At 39.6% G+C, this 23,163-nt stretch overlaps 1 pseudogene; it reads left to right on the top strand.

Moving 5' to 3' along the window:
* Positions 1-260: 260 nt before the first annotated feature.
* On the top strand, positions 261-21,836 carry LOC112634433 (annotated as a pseudogene).
* The last annotated feature ends 1,327 nt before the right edge of the window (positions 21,837-23,163 follow it).

The raw sequence follows: 23,163 nt of genomic DNA, 5'->3' as shown, positions 1-23,163 counted from the left end.
CCCTAAGCCAGGGTTGAATCCAAGCTACACAGAGGCTACACAAAAACCTTGCCAAGTGGTTACAGGCCTTGCTCCCCAGGATGTTAAACAAGATGGAGGTCCTCAGCAAATTTGCTATGGACCATACAGAAAGACATGCAAAGCAGACCAGATTGGCTACAGCTTAAGATCAACCTCACAAATCATCTCTCACAATTAAAACTCTACAGAGAACCCTCTGCTCAGTCCTGCAGCTGCCCACTGCCCTCCTACTGTCCACCATGGCCCTGCTGCACTCTTTCCACGTCCTCTCCGGGATCGCCCGCCACCTTCCACCTGGGCCTCGCTGCCGCGGCCTCAGCCAGAGACAGTTCCTGACGGACCCATGTAGAAATGGGACCTCCAGATATCTTTCTGGGAGTCACTGAAGCCTTTAAGAGGGACAGCAATAGCAAAAAGATGAATCTGGGAGTTGATGCCTACCGGGATAATAACGGAAAGCCTTATGTGCTGCCTAGCGTCCGCAAGGCAAAGGTCCAGATTATCACAAAAAGTTTGGACAGGGAATACCTGCCCATTGGGGGCCTGGCTGAATTTTGCAAGGCATCTGCTGAACTAGCCCTCGTGAGAACAGCGAAGTCTTGAAAAGTGGCCGGTTTGTCACTGGAACTGGAGCCTTAAGGATTGGAGCCAGTTTTCTGCAAAGATTTTTTAAGGTCATCTGAGAGGTCTTTCTGCCCAAACCAAGCTGGGGAAATCACACACCCGTCTTCAGGGACACTGGCATGCAGCTACAAGGTTATTAGTTTTATGACCCCAAGACTTGCGGTTTTGACTTCACAGGTGCTGTGAAGGACCTCTCAAAAATACCAGAGCAAACTGTTCTTCTTCTGCATGCCTGCACCCACAATTCCACAGGAGTGGACCCACATCCGGAACAGTGGAAGGAAATGCCAACACTGGTAAAGAAGAGGAATCTCTTTGCGTTCTTTGACATGGCCTACCAAGGCTTTACCAGTGGTGATGGTGATGAGGATGCCTGGACTGTGTGCCACTTCATCAAACAGGGCATTAATGTTTGTCTCTGCTGATCATATGCCAAGAACATGGGCTTATATGGTGAGTGTGTAGGAGCCTTCACTGTGGTATGTGAAGATGAGGTGAAACCAAAAGGGTAGAGTCACAGTTGAAGATCTTGATCCGTCCCATGTATTCCAACCGTCCCCACAATGAGCCCAGATTGCTTCTACCATTCTTAACACCCCTGATTTGTGAAAACAATGGTTGCAAGAAGTGAAACGCATGGCCGACTACATTATTAGCATGCGGACTCACCTGGTCTCCAACCTCAAGAAGGAGAGTTTCACCCACAACTGGCCACACATCACTGCCCAAATTGGCATGTTTTGTTTCACAGGGCTAAAGCCTGAACAGGTGGAGCAGCTGACCAAAGAGTTCTCCATCTATATGACAAAGGATGGCCGCATCTCTGTGGCAGGGGTCACCTCTGGCAATGTGGGCTACCTTGCTCATACCATTCACCAGATAACCAAGTAATGTACCTGGTGCAAGGAAACAGAGATAGCCTTTCTATCTTCAGCCTCTGCTATTGGGAGCTTCACACAGAGGATGAGAGAGGTTGGATGGTGGTGAGTGGATCATTTCCTTAAACCACAGTGTGTAACACTCAGCGATTGAGTGTTTATCAGAAAAGAACATGTAGTGACACAGGGCAGAGGGATCCGTGGCTGGCATCTGGAACATTGTGGCTCTAAACCAAACTCCCCGCTGTCCTTTTATCTCCAACTTTTCTCAAAGAGTTTACATGTACAAGAAGTCATCACACCAAAAAACCTGTCATTTATGCCATTGCAATATTTCAGAAGCTTTAACTGAATTGTCATACAGTGTCAGGTTCCTCATGAGAAATAGCCACATTAGAGGCTTTGAGAGAAGACCTAGTTCTGTCATGAACACTTGGCCTCATGTCTGTCCTCCCATCATGGAGCAGCCTTGTCAATAGACTGCACTGCGGAAATTACGTTTTATGAAAACCAATGAGTCTGCTGCCACTACAGCAAGGAAAATAATGCAGTTTAAATAAGAATGCTCTCTTTTCTCCCTTGCCATTGCTGTTCTTTTCCTTATTTACAAAGATTTTTAACTAATGCAGATGTTTATCTCGTTCTACTGCTTGAATGACCATCAACCCCATCCTATTGGGATTTTTTTAAGAATAAACATAATTTTCTGCTGATGTCATACCCTCGCCTTTCTCAGCAAAGAATAATGGAGAGTAGGTAACTGTACTTTATCTCAGCATCCTCTTGAATGAGTGTGTAGTCTTCTCTGGTTGTGATGTTGTCTCTGCCCAGTTGTACCTCCTCTGTTGAATGTGGTTGTGCACTCACTCGTCTCACCCCCTGAGTCCAGTGGCACGAGGTGGTACCAGGAAAGAGGATATTCTAGGCTTTGTGTGCTGCCAGCTGGGTTCAGGCTTCACCCCCTGGAAACCATGTAGGCTTATTGCAGCCTAGAGATTTGTGGAACTTCGAACTTGAGGGAGATGATTAAGGGTGTCTGGCAGAAGAAACTTCTAAGCATTGAAGCAGTCAAGAGGTGACTTGCGTGCTGTTAAAATATTCAGTTTTGAAAGGGAAACAGAGGATAAAGTTTAGAAAATTTTCAGCCTGATGATGTGATGGGAAAAAAAAAACCAAAAAGACATTTTCTGTTTCTCCATCGTGCAGGAGATAGGTGGAATACCTCCTAGCATTCCATACCACTGTATGATTACTACGGTTAAAAATAATATGTAATATAGTTTCAAAAAGCTAGGAAGAGGATATTAAATGTTTCCAACATAAAGAAATGATAAATGTTTGAGATGATAGATATGCTAATTACCCTAATAGAATTATTGTACATCATATGTATCAAAATATCACTACATACTTTATGAATATGTAGTTACTATTTATCAATTAAGAAACAAAAGGAAAAAGAAGAAAAAATAAAATTGTAACTAATCCCAAGTTTAAGTATGAAATTGGATTTCCTATATTAAATGCCTACACCCACACTGTGAATGAATTTTATTTATATTAATATGTAAAGTTGTAATGTGACAAATGAGCTTATGAGGTTGCATTTATGACAATATTCTATTCACTGAAGAGAAAGAGTACCTCAGGTATTTCTATTTACCATTAAAACTAGAACTGATTTCAAAGATCTATATTCAAGAGAACAGAGAAAGAAATTTTAAGATAATTCCTGCAAGTTGAGGTTATTTGTTTCTAAATCTTACCCAAAATAATGCAAATGATGCCTTGTTTTCAAATTCTATTTTCACAAATCATCAATAACTATTTCCAACAAGTTATCCTGCAAATTTCATAATTATTCGTTATTATTTTACAAGCAGGTAATATGGGAATTTCAGATGTTTATGCACAGTTGGACTGTAGTTGACAAAATAACATTAAGATAACAAATTTTTAAATGCTGTACAATTTCTCATGACTCATACACACTCATGTCACAAGTGACCCACCACTGAGTCTGATGGTACCACACTTGTCTATTTCCTGTCCAACAAGGTGGATTCCCCAACTTGGTTATTAAGGAAGTGTCAAGTTGCTATATGAGTGTTTAAATGCTTACTCTCAATGTCTGTGGTATGGTTTGGCTGTATCCCCACCCACATCTCATCTTGAATTCTCACATGCTGTGGGAGGGACCCAGTGAGAGGTAATTGCATCATGGGGGCAGGTCTTTCCTGTGCTATTCTTGTGATAGTAAGTCTCATGAGGTTTGATGTTTACTATAAGGGGAAATTTTCCTGCACAAGCTCTCTCTGCTTGCTGCCATCCATGTAAGACGTGACTTGCTCCTCCTTGCCTTCTGCCATGATTGTGAGGCTTCCCCAGCCACATAGAACTGTAAGTCCAATTAAACCCCTTTATTTGTAAATTGCCCAGTCTTGGGTATGTCTTTATCAGCAGCATGAAAACAGACTAATAAAGTCTGTGTTTACCTCACTATTGACTCGTAACACATAGTTCATGAACTGCCACTGATCCATGATACACACTTTGAGTAATACCACTCTAAGGTAAAATAAGAGATAGGTGTATTGTAACTGCTATGATTGAGGAGAGAGAGACCCTCTCATATTGTTTTATACTCAGTACCTGTTTTAAGAAAAAAACAAGAAAGTAAAACCAAAGACAGGCAGCCAGGTGCCAGGCCCAAAACCAGGCCTGGGCCTGCCTGGCCTAAACCCAGTAATTAAAAATCAACTCATAACTTAGAAACCAATATTATTCATAGATTCCAGGCATTGTATAAAAGAACATAGTGAAACTCCCTGCCCTGTTCTGTTTCTCTCTGACCACCGGTGCATGCAGCCCCTGTCACGTACCCCCTGCTTGCTCAAATCAATCACGACGTTTTCATGTGAAATCTTTAGTGTTGTGAGCCCTCAAAAGGGACAGAAATTGTGCACTTGGTGAGCTCGGATTTTAAGGCAGTAGCTTGCGGATGCTCCCAGCTGAATAAAGCCCTTCCTTCTACAACTCGGTATCTGAGAGGTTTTGTCTGTGGCTCGTCCTGCTACATGACGATGATGTTAGCAGAGGAACTGGGGATGTTCCTATAGGCAGATCTAGAAAATCCAATAAAGGTTTTCTCATTTCAATTTTAAAAACTACATTTTTTACTGGTAGGTCCTTTTATTAACATGTCACCATCTAGCACTTCACATAATATATGACTCTTCACACAAATGTTTGCCATTTGTTTATTTAACTAGGTAATAATAAGGAGGAAAGATATGAGTAAGCATTTCTAACTGCAACAAACTTTTGCAAGTAATCATTGTATTCAAAAGCCAAATAACTTACATTCTATGTGTGTGTCCTAAAAGAATTCTGGCTGTGTACTTATTTACATAACCTTTATTTATTGTTCTTTATATACAAAGGACAATAATGTGCGAGGTAGAACATTTCCTTTCTTCTGAGGACAGGGGAATTCTGAATGCAATTCCAGAAATTAACAGTCTTGTGCTTATGTATTAACTTTTTTTCATATATAATAGACATGAGCTTACATTTCATTTACTGTGATGATACAGCTTACATTTCATTTACTGTGATGATACATATGAGAAACCTAGTCAAATTTAAGGCCCTGCAATCAGATCCTTTGATGCCTGTCTTTTAGAGTTTGAAAAAATAAAGAAAAAAAAAAATTTAAACCACCACGATGCACTCAAACTCACTCATTTTTCACAGACACTTTTCTTTATAAGGGTTACATTAGGATAGTTATAGCTATATAGTATTATTTTTATTATCTGTATGCATACATAGCAAAATATTTGTTACACAGCAACAAACTTAGATATTAACATCATATCTCCTTTTCCATACTTCCTCTGAGAGAGTTAAAAAGGTGGAAGGACTTATTAAGGCACTACTTCTGAAATGTGATTGAGGCTGTTTCATTATCATGTAAGAAAATTCTAATTTTAATGTAGCCTGTGGTGCAGAATACACACACACACACACACATATATATATCTCAACAAATTATAAGTTAAATTGAAGGATGATTATAGGTTTCTATGTTACAGCTAAAAACAATCATAACACTGACAAAAAGTCATCTGCTTTTTAAAAATAATTAATACATGTCATTTTAGAATAGTTTTAGGGTTGTGGAAAAATTGAGTGGCAAGTGTAGAATTCTCATTTATCACTTCTTCCTCCTGCACAATTTCCCTTATTAGTAACATCGCCCATTAGTGTTGTGCCATTTGTCTTGATGAACAAATATTGATAATTATAAGCAAGTCCATCGTTTAGGGTTCCTTCTTTCTGTTGTACATTCTGTGGGTTTGACAAACGTATGAGATACATCTGAAGCAGCCTCGTTATCTGGGGTAAATACCAAGACCTTAGTCTCATGGCTCAAGGAGATCAAGGTCTCGGACACACACAGACAGAGTGAGTTTGGAGCAGGAGTTTAACAGGCAAAAGGAAAGAACAGGTCTCTGTTACAGAGAGGGATCGTAAGCAGATTGCCAAGTTGTAGTAAAAATGTCAGAGATTTTATAAATGGGCTCGTGAGGCGGGCGGGGAGGGAAGCTGGTGAGGAGGGGGCTTGTGAGGAGGAGATGTCTTGTCTTATCTTCCTAGGGCCCCAGGGTTTAGTTGGGAACAGGTGTGTTCTCTGTAGAGAGCAGAATTTTTTATCATCTCTTATCCCATTCCGTGAGCACATAGGTCAACTCTCAGTCTGTTTCTTTGTCCTGCTTATGTGGTAGGAAAAGTTTCTGTGTCGATTCCCATACATCTTCTTGCAGCCCTAGGCATCTTGGTGCGCCTAAACAGAAAGGAATGTGCTTATTAAGGCCCACTGTTTTACTGGGGCCTGTGGTATAAGTGTGAAGCTTGGTGATTTCCCAGGAGACTCCCCGCTGTCCACCTCAGTCCTTCTGTGTCCCAGCTGTCTTTTCTGTGTTTTACTGTCTGCTCTTTCAGGTCTCTTGTTATTAGAAGAAAAGTGATTTCTTTGAACTGCATGAGGTTAGAAAGGGAGCTACTTTTGAGCTGCTTTTTGTTAAAAGGAAAGTTTTCTACCGGGGATTTGCCTTACCCTGTCTACCCAAATAATTTGTTTCTGTCTCCTATAACATATCCACCATTTCACATAGGGTAGTTTCACTGCCTAAAAAGCCCCTGTGGCCCACGATGGGAATAGGCCCTGGGTCCAGGCCTCCATGGGGTTCCCCCTAATTCCGGGGACAAGGGGATCCTCAAGACAGGGTAAGGGGTACACCAGACCCGGACAGGCGCTCCTAGCTGAAGGAGGGTCGCGTCCCTGCCAGAGGTGGAAAGAAAGTCCAGGAAACCCCTTCCTGTCTTTCTGGTTTGTCTCTGGGCTTCCTGCTCGGGTCACAAGCGCCACAAGAGCGGGCGGCTGCGGTGAAACTGAAGGCGGGGGATCCAGCCCCAAGCAAATCTCCCGCGGGCGCGGAGGAAGTGGGGCCGGTGCTGGGCGCAGCCTCGCTTCCCGTCCACGCGGGGCTGCGGCGGGGACGCTTCTCTGGAGGATGTGCGGAAACTTGAGGTTTGGAGCCCGTTGGACCGGAAAGGGGCTCCGTAGGTGGGTGCAGTGTGGGCGCGAGAGAGCCTAGAAGCCTATGTAGGTGCGAATCCCGCAGCCCCAGTACTCCTACCTCGGTGCTTCCCCGCCTTTTCTGCAGAGCCCCGCCCTGGAGTGAAGGAGGAGCCTTCTCCTGGAGCTCGGAAAAAAGCGGAAGAAGGCGGCTTCGCCTCGATTTACCCAGTGTGACCCCTCCGGGGCCTTCTCAGTTGGGTGAGCATACGCTCTGACCAGGCCATGAAAAGAAAAATCTGTCCGATGCCTCCCCACACGTCACAGGACTCTGACTTGCCTTTGTCGTCAGAGTTTGCAGAACTTTGGGGGACCTGAGAGGGGAGTGCCCCCTGGACGGGCCACGGCTGTCTGTGGCTTAAGGACTTTTGGAAAGGCGGAGAGAGGGAAACAGGGCGTCCTAGTGGCCTGCTTCAGGGCCACCCACAGGCCCTCCCCCAACCTGTCTCTGATCCGACTTGTTTTTCCAGGCTAGGTTGGAAACTTGTGGATGCTGTGACCTCAAGAAGACTTGACATTTTATTTGGAAGATAGGCATCTATTTGCAACTGTCCTGAACCCCTATTTTCCTCCCACCTTTCTTGGGGAAACTTGTTTTTTAAGGAGGGGTGCCACTGTTTTTGTAACATGTTGCTCCTAGCTCTTAGCATTCCTGGTACTGTTGTAACCGTCCAATGGGTTCCCTTTGCTTGCTAGATAGAGCCGATTTATCAAGACAGGGGGATTACAGTGGAGAAAGAGAAATTAACGCAGAGCCGACTGTGCCGGACGGGAGTTTTGTTCTTACTCAAATCGGTCTTTTCAAATCTGTCTCCCGGAGCAGTGCATTCCAACATTCTTTAGATGTTACAAATGTACCTTTTGGCTAAGTTACATTCTTGCTAAGTTACGATTCTTATGAACTAAGCCCAAATGTTACATTCTTACTAACTAAGCCAAATGTTGTATTCTAAAGAATGTTTACAAAACTGAAACTAAATATTTATTACCTGGTACAGTTGTGAAACTTGTTTTTTAAAATGCATCCTGTGGTTAAGTTTTACAGATCCTGAAACTGAGTAAAATTTGACCAGTAATAATGCTTTATTTCTTTCTTTTTTTTTATACTTTAAGTTCTAGGGTACATGTGCACAACATGCAGGTTTGTTACATATGTATACATGTGCCATATTGGTGTGCTGCACCCATTAACTCGTCATTTACATTAGGTATATCTCCTAATGCTATCCGTCCCCCTCCCCTTCCCCACAATAGGCCCCAGTGTGTGATGTTCCCCTTCCTGTGTCCAAGTGATCTCATTGTTCAATTCCCACCTATGAGTGAGAACATGAGGTATTTGGTTTTCTGTTCTTGCGATAGTTTGCTGAGAATGATGGTTTCCAGCTTCATTCATGTCCCTACAAAGGACATGAACTCATCCTTTTTTATGGCTGCATAGTGTTCCATGGTGTATATGTGCCACATTTTCTTAATCCAGTCTGTCACTGATGGACATTTGGGTTGCTTCCAAGTCTTTGCTATTGTGAATAGTGCCACAATAAACATGCGTGTGCATGTGTCTTCATAGCAGCATGATTTATAATCCTTTGGGTATATACCGAGTAATGGGATCACAGGGTCAAATGGTATTTCTAGTGCTAGATGCTTAAGGAATCGCCACAATGTCTTCCACAATGGTTAAACTAGTTTACAGTCCCACCAACAGTGTAAAAGCATTCCTATTTCTCCACATCTTCTCCAGCACCTATTGTTTCCTGACTTTTTAATGATCACCATTCTAACTGGTGTGAGATGGTATCTCATTGTGGTTTTGATTTGCATTTCTCTGATGGCCTGTGATGATGAGCATTTTTTCATGTGTCTGTTGGCTGTATAAATGTCTTATTTTGAGAAGTGTCCATTCATATCCTTTGCCCACTTTTTGATGGGGTTGTTTTTGTTTCTTTTGTTGTTGTTGTTGTTGTTGTTGTTGTAAATTTGAGTTCTTTGTAGGTTCTGGATATTAGCCCTTTGTTGGATGAGTAGTTTGCAAAAATTTTCTCCCATTCTGTAGATTGCCTGTTCACTCTGGTGGTAGTTTCTTTTGCTGTGCAGAAGCTCTTTAGTTTAATTAGATCCCATTTGTCAATTTTGACTTTTGTTGCCATTGCTTTTGGTGTTTTAGACATGAAATCCTTGCCCATGCCTATGTCCTGAATGGTATTACCTAGGTTTTCTTCTAGGGTTTTTATGGTTTTAGGTCTAACATTTAAGTCTCTAATCTATCTTGAATTAATTTTCATATAAGAAGTAAGGAAAGGATCCAGTTTCAGCTTTCTACTTATGGCTACCCAGTTTTCCCAGCACCATCTATTAAATAGGTAATCCTTTCCCCCATTTCTTCTTTTTGTCAGGTTTGTCAAAGATCAGATGGCTGTATATGTGTGGTATTATTTCTGAGGGCTCTGTTCTGTTCCATTGGTCTATATCTCTGTTTTGGTACCAGTGCCATGCTGTTTTGGTTACTGTAGCCTTGTAGTATAGTTTGAAGTCAGGTAGCGTGATGCCTCCAGCTTTGTTCTTTTGGCTTTGGATTGTCTTGGCAATACGGGCTCTTTTTTGGTTCCATATGAACTTTAAAGCAGTTTTTTCCAATTCTGTGAAGAAAGTCATTGGTAGCTTAATGGGGATGGCATTGAATCTATAAATTACCTTGGGCAGTATGGCCATTTTCATGATATTGATTCTTCCTATCCATGAGCATGATATGTTGTTCCATTTGTTTCCATCCTTTTTTATTTCGTTGAGCAGTGGTTTACATTTGTCCTTGAATAGGTCCTTCACATCCCTTGTAAGTTGGATTCCTAGGTATCTGATATTCTTTGAAGCAATTGGGAGTTCATTCATTATTTGGCTCTCTGTTTGTCTGTTATTGGTGTATAGGAATGCTTGTGATTTTTGCACATTGATTTTGTATCCTGAGACTTTGCTGAAGTTTCTTATCAGCTTAAGGAGATTTTGAGCTGAGATGATGGGGTTTTCTAAATATATAATCATGTCATCTGCAAACAGGGACAATTTGACTTCTTCTTTTCCTAATTGAATACCCTTTATTTCTTTCTCTTGCCTGATTGCCCTGGCCAGAACTTCCAACACTATGTTGAATAGGAGTGGTGAGAGAGGGCATCCCTGTCTTTTACCAGTTTTCAAAAGGAATGTTTCCAGGTTTTGCCCTTTCAGTATGATATTGACTGTTGGTTTGTCATAAATAGCTCTCATTATTTTGAGATACGTTCCATCAATACCAAATTTATTGAGAGTTTTTAGCATGAAGGGCTGTTGAATTTTGTGAAAGGCCTTTTCTGCATCTATTGAGATAATCATGTGGTTTTTGTCTTTGGTTCTGTTTATATGCTGGATTACGTTTATTGATTTGCATATGTTGAACCAGCCTTGCATCCCAGGGATGAAGCCCACCTGATCATGGTGAATAAGCTTTTTGATGTGCTGCTGGATTCCATTTGCCAGTATTTTATTGAGGATTTTTGCATTGATATTCATCAGGTATATTGGTCTAAAATTCTCTTTTTCTGTTGTGTCTCTGCCAGGCTTTGGTATCAGGATGATGTTGGCTTCATAAAATGAGTTAGGGAGGATTCCCTCCTTTTCTATTGATAGGAGTAGTTTCAGAAGGAATGGTACCAGCTCCTTCTTGTACCTCTGGTAGAATTCAACTGTGAATTAGTCTGGTCCTGGACTTTTTTTGGTTGGTAGGCTATTAATTATTGCCTCAATTTCAGAGCCTGCTATTGGTCTATTCAGGGATTCAACTTCTTCCTGGTTTAGCCTTGGGAGAGTATATGTGTCCAGGAATTTATGTATTTCTTCTAGGTTTTCTAGTTTATTTGTGTAGAGGTATTTATGGTATTCTCTGATGGTTGTTTGTATTTCTGTGGGGTTGGTGATGATATCCCCTTTATCATTTTTTATTGCATCTATTTGATTCTTCTCTCTTTTCTTCTTTATTAGTCTTGCTAGTGGTCTATCAATTTTGTTGATCTTTTCAAAAAAACTAGCTCCTGGATTCATTGATTTTTTTGGAGGGTTTTTTGTGTCTCTATCTCTTTCAGTTCTGCTCTGATCTTAGTTGTTTCTTGCCTTCTGTTAGCTTTTGAATGTGTTTGCTCTTGCTTCTCTAGTTCTTTTAACTGTGATGTTAGGGTGTCAATTTTAGATCTTTCCTACTTTCTCTTGTGGGCATTTAATGCTATAAAGTTCCCTCTACACACTGCTTTAAATGTGTCCTAGAGATTCTGGTATGTTGTATCTTTGTTCTCATCGGTTTCAAAGAATATCTTTATTTCTACCTTCATTTCGTGATGTACCCAGTAGTCATTCAGGAGCAAGTTGTTCAGTTTCCATGTAGTTGAGAGGTTTTGATTGAGTTTCTTAGTCCTGATTTCTAGTTTGATTGCACTGTGGTCTGAGAGACAGTTTGCTATAATTTCTATTCTTTTACATTTGCTGAGGAGTGCTTTACTTCCAACTATGTGGTCAGTTTTGGAATAAGTGTGATGTGATGCTGAGAAGAATGTATATTCTGTTGATTTGGGGTGGAGAGTTCTATAGATGTCTATTAGGTCCACTTGGTGCAGAGTTGAGTTCAATTCCTGGATATCCTTATTAACTTTCTGTCTCGTTGATCTGTCTAATGTTGACAGTGGGGTGTTAAAGTCTCACATTATTATTGTATGAAAGTCTAAGTCTCTTTGTAAGTCTCTAAGGACTTGCTTTATGAATCTGGGTGCTCCTGTATTGGGTGCACATATATTTAAGATAGTTAGCTCTTCCTGTTGAATTGATCCCTTTACCATTATGTAACAGCCTTCTTTGTCTCTTTTGATCTTTGATGGTTTAAAGTCTGTTTTATCAGAGACTAGGATTGCAACCCCTGCTTTTTTTTTTGTTCTCCATATGCTTGGTAGATCTGCCTCCATCCCTTTATTTTGAGCCTGTGTGTGTCTCTACATGTGAGGTGGGTCTCCTGAATACAGCAAACTGATGTGTCTTGACTCTTTATCCAATTTGCTAATCTGTGTCTTTTAATGGGACCATTTAGTCCATTTACATTTAAGGTTAATATTATTATGTGTGAACTTGATCCTGTCATTATGATATTAGCTGGTTATTTTGCTCGTTAGTTGATGCAGATTCTTCTTAGCATCGATGGTCTTTACATTTTGGCATGTCTTTGCAATGACTGGTACCGTTCGTTCCTTTCCATGTTTAGTGCTTCCTTCAGGATCTCTTGTAAGGCAGGCCTGGTGGTGACAAAATCTCTAAGCATTTGCTTGTCTGTAAAGAATTTTATTTCTCCTTCACTGATGAAACTTAGTTTGGCTGGATATGAAATTCTGGGTTGAAAATTCTTTTCTTTAAGAATGTTGAATATTGGCCCCCACTCTCTTCTGACTTGTAGAGTTTCTGCTGAGAGATTTGCTGTTAGTCTGATGGGCTTCCCTTTGTGGGTAACCTGACCTTTCTTTCTGGCTACCCTTAACATTTTTTTCCTTCATTTCAACTTTGGTGAATCTGACAATTATGTGTCTTGGAGTTGCTCTTCTCGAGGAGTATCTTTGTGGCGTTCTCTGTATTTCCTGAATTTGAATGTTGGTCTGCCTTGCTAGGTTGGGGAAGTTCTCCTGGATAATATCCTGCAGAGTGTTTTCCAACTTGGTTGCATTCTCCCCATCACTTTCAGGCACACCAATCAGACATAGATTTTGTCTTTTCACATAATCCCTTATTTCTTGGAGGCTTTGTTCATTTCTTTTTACTCTTTTTTCTCTAAACTTCTCTTCTTGCTGCATTTCATTCATTTGATCTTCAATCACTGATACTCTTTCTTCCAGTTGATCGAGTCAGTTACTGAAACGTTTGCATTTGTCACATAGTTTTCGTGTCATGGTTTTCATCTCTATTAGTTCATTTATGGACCTCTCTGCATTGGTTATTCTAGTTTTCCATTCTTCCATTCTTTTTTCAAGGTTTTTAGTTTCTTTGCACTGGGTATATAGTTCCTCCTTTAGCTCTGAGAAGTTTGATTGACTGAAGCTTTCTTCTCTCAGCTCATCAAAGTCATTATCCATCCAGCTTTGTTCTGTTGCTGGCGATGAGCTGCATTCCTTTGGAGGGGGAGATGCACTCTGATTTTTTGAATTTCCAGATTTTCTGCACTGTTTTTTCCCCCTCTTTGTGGTTTTATCTGCCTTTGGTCTTTGATGATGGTGACATACTGATGGGGTTTTGGTGTGGGTGTCCTTTCTGTTTGTTAGTTTTCCTTCTAACAGTCAGGACCCACAGCTGCAGGTCTGTTGGAGTTTGCTTGAGGTCCACTCCAGCCCCTGTTTGCCTGGGTATCAGCAGCAGAGGCTGCAGAAGACAGAATATTGCTGATCAGCAAGTGTTGCTGTCTGATTCTTGCTCTGAAAGCTTCATCTCAGAGGTGTACCCAGCCGTGTGAGGTGTGAGGTGTGAGGTGTCAGCCTGCACCTCAGTTGAAAATGCAGAAATCACTCATCTTCTGTGTTGCTCACACTGAGAGCTGGAGGCTGGAGCTATTCCTATTCGGCCATCCAATAATGCTTTATTTCTTTGTTCTTCTGAGAGATAATTCCTAATGTTGTTTTTCCAACTAGAAGTCTGAAGAGTATTGTGTTCAGTGTGTACTTTAAGAGTAATATGAATCTGCAGGAGTCAGGACACACTATTAGAAAGGTAGAAGAGAAGTAAGTGAGCAAGAGAGGGAAATGGAATAAGATGCATGTGGGAATATTGCTGCAGGACTTTTCCTTATTTCAGCTAAAAATGGGATTCTTTGTCCCACAGCCATGAAAATTCAGGCTCACAGATACTTTAAAGAGTGTATGAAGCAGAGTTTTTTTGGGTGAAAAATGGAAAAAAGGGGGGAAACAGTTACTTTGGCAAGGCCAGAGTCCTTCCGCTGGAGTGCTTCCCACCTGGCCGTTTGGATCCCAGGTTCCACACATAAAAAAGAGGGGCCAGACTCAGGCTTCTCCCTGCTGCGAACCTTGTGAACTTCCCAAGGCTCCACCTCAGTGGGCAGGCTAGTTGGAGTTTCTCCAGGGACCCCTTCATGCCTGACTGTCTCAGTATTAGCAGGAGGAACCAGAGATATAAAAAAGAAGAAGAGAAAGCAGGGACATTTAGAAGATGATTAAGAGAGACAAATGGGAGATTTGGGGGAAATTTTAAGGGTTGAGTTACACATTACCCTAGTAACAACGAAAAAGAATTATGGAAGTCTTAGTATTCTGAACCTGTAAGACAATTTTGCATTAGTGTAGAACCAGAAAGAATAAAGGCTGATATTTTTATATGAGCCAAAATCTGAACAATATTTACTGCTTAAGATCATCCAATCTTACCCATCTTTTCCACTGTCTAGAACTGAAGCTGAAGCTCCCTGTTATTCTTGTAGATGTATATTAAATGAACGAAAGTTGGCAGGGACTTTTAAAGTATTACAATTTATATTCAGTAAAATTCACTCTTTTGGTGTAGATTTCTACAGTAAACATATATATTCATGTAACTGCCATAAAAGTCAAGATATAGAACCATACCTGCCCACTCCAAATTCCCTCATGTCCCTTTGTAGAATGTCTCTTCCTTTGCCCCTAGCCCTTGGCAACCACTGATCTCTTTTCTGTTCTTACACTTTTGCTTTTCCAGAATGTCACATCAATGAAATCCTAAAGCTGGCAACTGTAGAATCTGACTTCATTCACTTAACAATAATACATTTTCAAGTCATCTGTATTATAGTATGTATCATTTGTCAAAGAAAAACAAGATAGGGAGAAACTTTATTCAAAAGGACTGTTGCAATAGGAATAACACTGATTTCAAAAATATGTTAGTGGGCTGGCGCAGTGGCTCACGCCTGTAATCCCAGCAATTTGGGAGGCCGAGATGGGTGGATCACGAAGTCAGGAGATTGAGACCATCCTGGCTAACATGGTGAAACCCCGTCTCTACTAAACAAAATACAAAAAATTAGCCGGGCATGGTGGTGGGCATCTGTGGTCCCACGTACTCAGGAGGCTGAGGCAGGGGAATGGCGTGAACCCGGGAGGTGGAAGCTTGCAGTGAACCGAGATCATGTCCCTGCATTCCAGCATGGGCTACAGAGACTCTGTCTCAAACAAAACAAAGCGAAACCAAAAAAACCCCCCAAAAAAAAACAAAAAACAGCAACAACAACAAAAAACTTAGTGGTGTAGGAGAGAGCAAGGGGCAAAGTGTAGGCGTTTCAACAGGAAATGGTGCAATGTGGGCAGGTTAAGGCAGGATGTTTTTTGCAAGTCTGTGCTTTGGGGCCTTTAGGCAAACTTGCAGGCAAACACATGTAGGGCTTGTGAGGAGGAGAAAAACCGGACAAAAGTTTGGCCAGCTAACACACAGTAAGAAATTGACAATTGTGAATGTATGATCAAGTTTTTTCTTTTATTAGGGATGAGGAATAGTGGTTCACCTCTTCAGCAGCTGAAGCATATTGGAGCTGTTGCTAGTTTTTTGTGATCATGAATAAAACTGGTGTAAAATATTCCTTTCAGGTTTTTGAGTAAGCACAAGTTTCCACTTCCCTTGTCTAAATACCTAGGGATAGGATGGCTAGGGCATGTGGGGAATTTACATTTACCATAACAAACTGCTTAACCGTTTTCCAAAATGCCCATAATATTTTGCATTTCCAGTGATGCTGCATGAAAATTCCAGTTGCATCCTGTCCATTCTCGCACTGCTATAAAGAAAGTGCCTGAGACTGAGTAATTTGTAAGAAAGGAGGTTTAATTGGCTCACCATTCCACAGGCTGGCCAGGAAGCATGATTCTGGCATCTGCTCAGCTTCTGGGGATGCCTCAGGAAACTTACACTTCATGGCAGAAGGCAAAGGGGGAGTCCATACTTCGCTTGGTCTGAGCAGGAGGAAGAGAGGAAGTGAGGGAGGGCACCACACAGTTTTCAACAACCAGATCTCACGAGGACTCACTCATCGCGACACAGTACCAAGGGGGAAATCTGCCCCTATGACCCAATCACCTCCCACCACACCCCACCTGCAACACTGGAGATTACAATTCAACATAAGATTTGGGTGGGGACACAGATCCAAACCATATCACATCCCTTCCTCACCAGCAGTTGGTTGTTCCTTTTTTTCTTTTGTTTTCTTTGCCACTCTAATAACCACGTAGTAGTCACTCATTATGGTTTTAATTTGTATCTCTCAAATGGCTGGTTATTTCAAGCATGTTTTTATGCACTTATTTGCTATTCATATATCCTCTTTAATCAAGTATATCTCCAAATCGTTGACCCACTTTTTAATCTAGTTTTCATTTTCTTATTGTTGAGTTTTGAGTTCTTAATATATTCTAGATACAAGTTGCTTTTTAGAAAGATGTTTTTCTGCCTTTGCTTGTCTTTTTATTCCCTTTTCAGGGTTTTTTTTTTTTTCTAGCAGAGAGTTTTAATTATGTTAAAGTTCAATTTATCAAGTTTTATAATATTGATAATGCTTCTGGTGTTGTATCTAAGAAATTTTTGCCTAATTCAAGCTCACAAAAATTTTATTTTCCTCTTTCCTTCTAGTAGTTTTAGTGTTTGAGGCTTCATATATGAATCTAAGATTTATTTTGAGCTCATTTTCTTATAAGGTATTAGGTGTGAGTTGAGTTTCACTATTTTGCATTAAGACACTCAATTGTTCCAGCACTATGAGTTCAGAAAATATTACCCCTTACCTGCCTGATTACTTTCCACTTCTGTCAAATGTCAATTGACCATACATGTTTAGATTTGTTTCTGAAATTTTTTTCTGTTCCATTGATTTATATGTTTGTTCTTTTATCAATATCATACTGTCTTTGTTTCTGTTACTTTGTAAATTATGAAAGCAGGTTCCCTGATTTCCAAATTTGGCCATTTTTTTTTCCTTCAAAATTGTTCAGCTGTTCTAGTTCTTTGATTTTTCTTATAATTTTAAAATTACTCGGCTTATTTCTACAAAAAATTCATACTGCAGTGTTTATCAGGATTGCACTGAATCTCTAAACCTGTTTGGGTATAATTGACATCCAGCAATATTGCATATTCCAGTCTATGAATATCTTATATCTCTCTGTTGATTCAAGTCTTTGATTTCTTTGTCACTTTGGTTTCCAGCTTCCATCATACTGATCCTAAACATATTTTGATAGATTTATTTGATATCTTTTGTGTTATTATAAATGGCAGTTTTTATATTTAAATTTCCACTTCATAATTATGAATATATGGAAAATAAGTGTTTTTTATATATGAACATAGCTAATCCTGTAGCCTTGCCAAATTCATTTATTCTCATAGCCATTTGGTAGATTCCTTAGAATTTTACATGCAGACAACTATGTTGTCTGTGAATAGCAATGCCTTTATTTCTTTCCAATCTGCATGACATTTATTTCTTTTTTCTTGCCTTTTTGCCCCTAATGGGACATCCAATAAAATGTTAAATTGGATTGGTGAGAGAGATCAGACATCCTTGCCTTGTTCCATGTCACTGGGGGAAAGCATTTATTCTTTCATCCTTAAGTTTGGTGCTAGCTGTAGTTTTTCTGTAGATGCCCTTTATCAGGTTGAAGAAGGTTCTTCAATTTCTGATTTGTTGAGTCTTACTATCGTGGATGAATATTAAGTTTTTCACATCCTCTTGCAGCATTTATTCAGATGCTCGTATGTTGTCCCTTGTCTCGTTCTGTCAATATGGTGAATTACATTGATTTATTTTCTGCTTCCCCTGTTGCTTCTAACCAGCTGCCTTACTATGGGGCTAAATCTGGATTGTGTATGTTTCTTTTTCATCACAATTTCTACTCTTTTTCCAATAACTGGAAGATTCCCTGGGCATGGGGGGAATTCAGTTTTTAGCTCTAGCCCTCTTTGGGCCATTATCCTAATTTATGAACCAAGCCCTTTTGTGAAAGGAGTTGGCAGTAGGAGAATTGAAGTACATCTGATCTTAGTGTTGATTCTATGATGAAATTTTTCTCCCTAGGATATTCCTGAGATTGAGATTCTGATATTTGTATTTTACAGATAAAACTCTGCAAAGAAAATGTCTAGCACTTATGTCTGCAGTAACTCCTGCCAAGGTTTACTGTTGCTTGTTCATCATTGCAGTCCTCACTACAAGTGTGATTGTACTTTCTATTGTTTTGTCAGGTAAGTTACTTGTTCTCCAAACTGTACAATATTCTTCATATGTTTTTGTTGTCAATAAATATTTATTAAGCTCCATTATGTGCCTGTCACTGTGTGAAATGCTTGAATTACATCAACAAACAAAACACACACAAAAGAATTCCTACTCTTCAGAACTTATATTCCAGCAGAAAAACACAAGTAAAAATAAATAAGGGTGGAGTTACAATGGGTTGCAATAGACTGACAAAACCAAGCTTTCTTGGGAAGATGACATTTCAGCAACTTTTTGAAAGAGGTGGAGGAACCTATTCCAGAAAGAGAACAAGTAGACCAAAAGCCTGAAGGAGAACTCTTCCTGGCTTATTTGAGGAAGAGCAAGGAGGCTGCTGTAGGTAAAGCAGAGTGAAGATGGAGAAGAAGAGTGGTACCATGGGGCATCAGGAACAGAGGAACCTTGAGAGTCAGTTAAAGACTTTGGCTTTTACCTTCAGTGCAATAGGGAGACTAGATGAGGGGAGTTGTATGAGAGGAATGTCATGATGTAACTTTCATTGTAGAATAATCATTTGATTGCTATATTGAGACTAGGTAGGGGAGGGTGGTCAGATTCTGGATATTTTGAAAGCTGAGCCAACAGTATTTTATATCAAATTGGATAAAAAGTCTTAGAAAGAGAGATGTCTAAGGTAAGCCTGTCTTTTCTTTTGAGCCTTGGCAAGAATGCATTTGCCATCCATTGATTTGAGAAAGGCTATAGGTATAGGAATTCCACTTACGGAACTATTTCCTGACAAGTTCTCTCAGAATTGTCATTTTTATCAAAAATAAAGTAAGATCTCTACTTGAAATGTTTTCAGGCAAATCATCTGGCCTTAAGAGCTGGTATCTTCTACTGAAGCAGATTGAGAATGCACGAAAGTACAGAGAACTGTATACATAAAAAAATCATCTCGTGTATACAGAGGTAATAGGTCCTCAGCATTGCTTTGTCAAGAGGAAGAAGGGCTAATATGGGGGAGAATATGGAAAAATCATCTGTATGACCTGTGAAAGTACAGTACTATGGAAGTCGATGCTACAGAAATTGATTTCCTTGAAACTGTTAGGGTCAGTGTAAATTTCAGAAAGTCAAGAGTGCAGATACCCAGCTGGAAACCACTGGATTGATGATTGCTGTGCTTAGGATAAGGCACTTTGTGATGAGTTAGGAAAACAGCAATCAGATATGTACACCTCAAAACTGACCTCAGGAAAGTAAGCAGAAAAATAGGTAAAAGGGGTGAGAACATTTATTTATTATGTTTCATTGTGATTGTCTCACTTTTAGCAAGAAAGGAAAAGTGAGTGGTAGAGTCACCTAAATACGCTGCTTGACCAAAAAGCTGGGTTAGATTTAGGAGTAAATGTTTTTATTTTTCTGAAGACATAAGAAATTGGACATTGAATCAAACATTCTGTGTCTCATTAGAAGCCAGCCTTGCTCAGTTTGCAACTATGGAGGAACTGGTAAGACATATTTTTGGATCATGTTTTCTGTCAAATACTTAGCCCCCTGAGGCAGGTCGGCTACATAGGGTTAAAGCTAATATACTAGGAAGAATCCCATTCCAGGGGCATGAGATGTGTTTTCATGTCTAACATTCGCTGAGGGTGTGTTCTCTGCCTGGAACCCTGTGAGACATTTTAGATGTATTTCCTCATGTAATTCTCACAGTGAACCTCTAAGATGAGATGTATTGTTCTCATTCTATTAAGATGTAAGGTAATTATATAATTTGTCATCTAGATTAAGATATATAGGGTATTAAAAGTGATCATTAATACATTGGTGGAATGACAAGCATAAACTGGGAATTTCCCAATGAAACTGGGATATATGCTCACTTTAAATAAAGTAATTTAGGATCAGAGACATTAAATGACTTAAACTGAGAATCGAGAATTAGTCTCACTCCTAGTTTATGCTGCTTAATTACACCATGCTGCCAGTCAAAAAGAGAAGGGATAGAGAAGAGAGACTGCAGAGTAATATGAAAGAAAGGGATGCACAGTGTTACTTTCTGTTTTATTATAGAATTTCCTGAAAAGATACAAAGCCCCTTCCAACCATTGGATTGGCCTTAGAAGAGAATCATCCCATCACATTTGGAGATGGATGGACAACACAGAATATAATAACACGCATGTTTTGAGACTTCTCATCTTTCTGCTGTGTTTATGTATGGTTATGTGTGTGAGTTGTGTTTATGAGATAAGAAATGTAGTATGATGGAAAACTTACTGCAATATGAGGTAAGAAGTCTAAACTCTTTTTATGATCTTCCATTTATTAGCTGTGTCTTTGGGAAAGCTTTACCTAACTGTGATTTCAGTTGAAATCTTTAACATGACAGTGACATTTGACACAATTTTACGCTTTCATCCACTGATTTAAAACTGCTGAAATCCCTGCTTACAGCTGATGTACAACAAAGGTTCTACAATCATAGGAAGCCACTGAGGAGCTGATATTCACAAGGCTGTTAAGCCCACTCTTCCAGCTGTTGCATCCATTTACAATAGGAAAGCATCCAGGGAACTCATGGGAATCTGTCTCTCCTAAAATCTTATCACCAGAAGGAAACTAGTAACAATTCCTTGGACTGTGAACATTCCAAAGGGGTATTTTGAATATAATCATTACATTACAGCAGATAAAATGTAGGAACCCAGTCATATCCATTAATCAACGCTAAGTCCTTTCAGGAATTTACTAGTGTTTTTTTTTTGTTTTTGTTTTTGTTTTTGTTTTTAATTTTCACACATTTATAAAACAATTTGGGAGGAGACTGGAAATCATCTTGATGGAAGACCACCAATGGCAGCAGTTCATTTGGGTGCAGCAACAAGCATCAGTTAAATACCTATCAATATAGCTGGGCTTGGTGTGGATAAATGATAAGCTTGTGATTTTCAAGCAAGGACCTTGAGGACATAAAGGACACTAAATACAGAAATGGTTTATATTACTATGAAGCAATATTAATGACAGATTTTTGCTTTTCTCTTATCCACATTAAAATATGGAGGGGGTACAGAAGATGATAGGCTAGGAACAAATGCAGGTGTCTCACTTATAAATATGTAATATTTTTGTGTTTGGATTTAGGCTTGCTATCAGAGGAGGTGGAGAATCTGCCTTCCTGAATGACAATGGAGTCAGAATCTTTATAGACAGAAAATGGATTTGTAGCAAGCCAAACAGTTATGTCTGCAGTTGCCAGTTATGTCCCCACTGGGATCCTACCTAGTAGAGCGTTGAGAAGAGGGCCACCATCCTCCAGACTCCAGAATGGTAGATTCATCAGCAGCTTCCACCATGCCCCTAGAAAAACTGCAAGGAACAGACCTGTACATGTATCCCCTAAATCTAAAATAAAAGTTGGAAAAAATGGAACTTTGATGTTAAGATGCACTGATACAAAATTTAAATTTTGGTCTCCTACATTAAAACAATATGAGTCACTTAAAATATTGAATTGTTCTTAGTAAGATTACAAGAGGCTTTGATTTTTAATTCTGCAATGTTTCCTTAACAGCCATTCTCTGAATTACTGACTAATTCCTATTTCTGCCACATTCCTTCCTGAGAACTGTCTAGTCCTGGTTTGGGGTTTATCTTAAAGGTCTAGAAAGGCAACATTTTACTTCAGCATAACTTGATTCTGTATTGTTGTTTTTTCTTAATGTGTCAAAATTGTTTTGTTACCAGGACTTCCTATGTTGTTACTAAACAAGTAACAACATATAATTTGATAAATGCAATAATTTGATAAATAATCCTTTGTGAACAAATATGGAAGCATTTACTTTTTCTCTCTACTTGATTCCTGCAAGTAGGAATATTCCCCTGATCAAGGCAACTGGCCTAGAAAACAAAGATTCTGTGTTTTACCAAGATAATTCCCAGTGCTTCATGGTGTCTTTATTAAACTTTGACTGCTTAGGGAAACTGAGCTTTAAAAGGGTTAAGGTTTTTACATCCATGTAACTTTCTGAGGTCTTTAGGTTGTCACTCTGATTAAATGAGTAGTATTCTTGGCAGTGACTTATGATCTGTTGAAGGAAGTATTTTAAGCTTTTTGACATCCTTGGCAGGTTTCTCTAGAATCCAAATTCTAAATTAAGCCTTTTGGCCTAAAATTGACTGGGATTTTTCCAGGTGGGCCCCCTAGATATGCCCCCTCAAAAGGCATATCTTTCTTGTAGAGATATTAAATGATTAGGCTTCTTTGGTAAATACTACTGGAAGCATTGTCAAATAAGAAATGATAAGAAATGGTGTTTTACCTTTCTTTAAGCTATGTTTGTGTAAGTTCATCATTTATAGAAATGTGAAATTTTATGAGATTCCTAAAATACTGACATGCTGAGATACCTGTAATAATTGCAATTTTTTGTGTTGGATGATTGTGTGCCACAGAAATACTTAAATTTCCTTGTTAATTGATAACTTTAATCAGATCTTTACCTATGGCTGTTCTGGGTTTTTGTCATTCACAGTTATTATTTTAATTTCTTCTTTGGAAGCATTCGCAATCAGCTATAGTCCAAAATTGCTAATTAAGGTCAAGCAAAACAAAATTAATTACATAAAATTAAGTCATAAGGATGTTTTTATGACTTCAATGTTTTATTTTCCAGAGCGAAGGAAATTTTCTGTCACAAGCTATCAATCATTTGCAATAATTTGATAAAGAATCCTTT

Source organism: Theropithecus gelada, chromosome 11 (genome assembly GCF_003255815.1).
Source record: "Theropithecus gelada isolate Dixy chromosome 11, Tgel_1.0, whole genome shotgun sequence".
NCBI classification, from domain to species: domain Eukaryota; kingdom Metazoa; phylum Chordata; class Mammalia; order Primates; family Cercopithecidae; genus Theropithecus; species Theropithecus gelada.
Note: the sequence above shows the minus strand (reverse complement) of the source record. Positions and strands in the feature narration are given on the sequence as shown.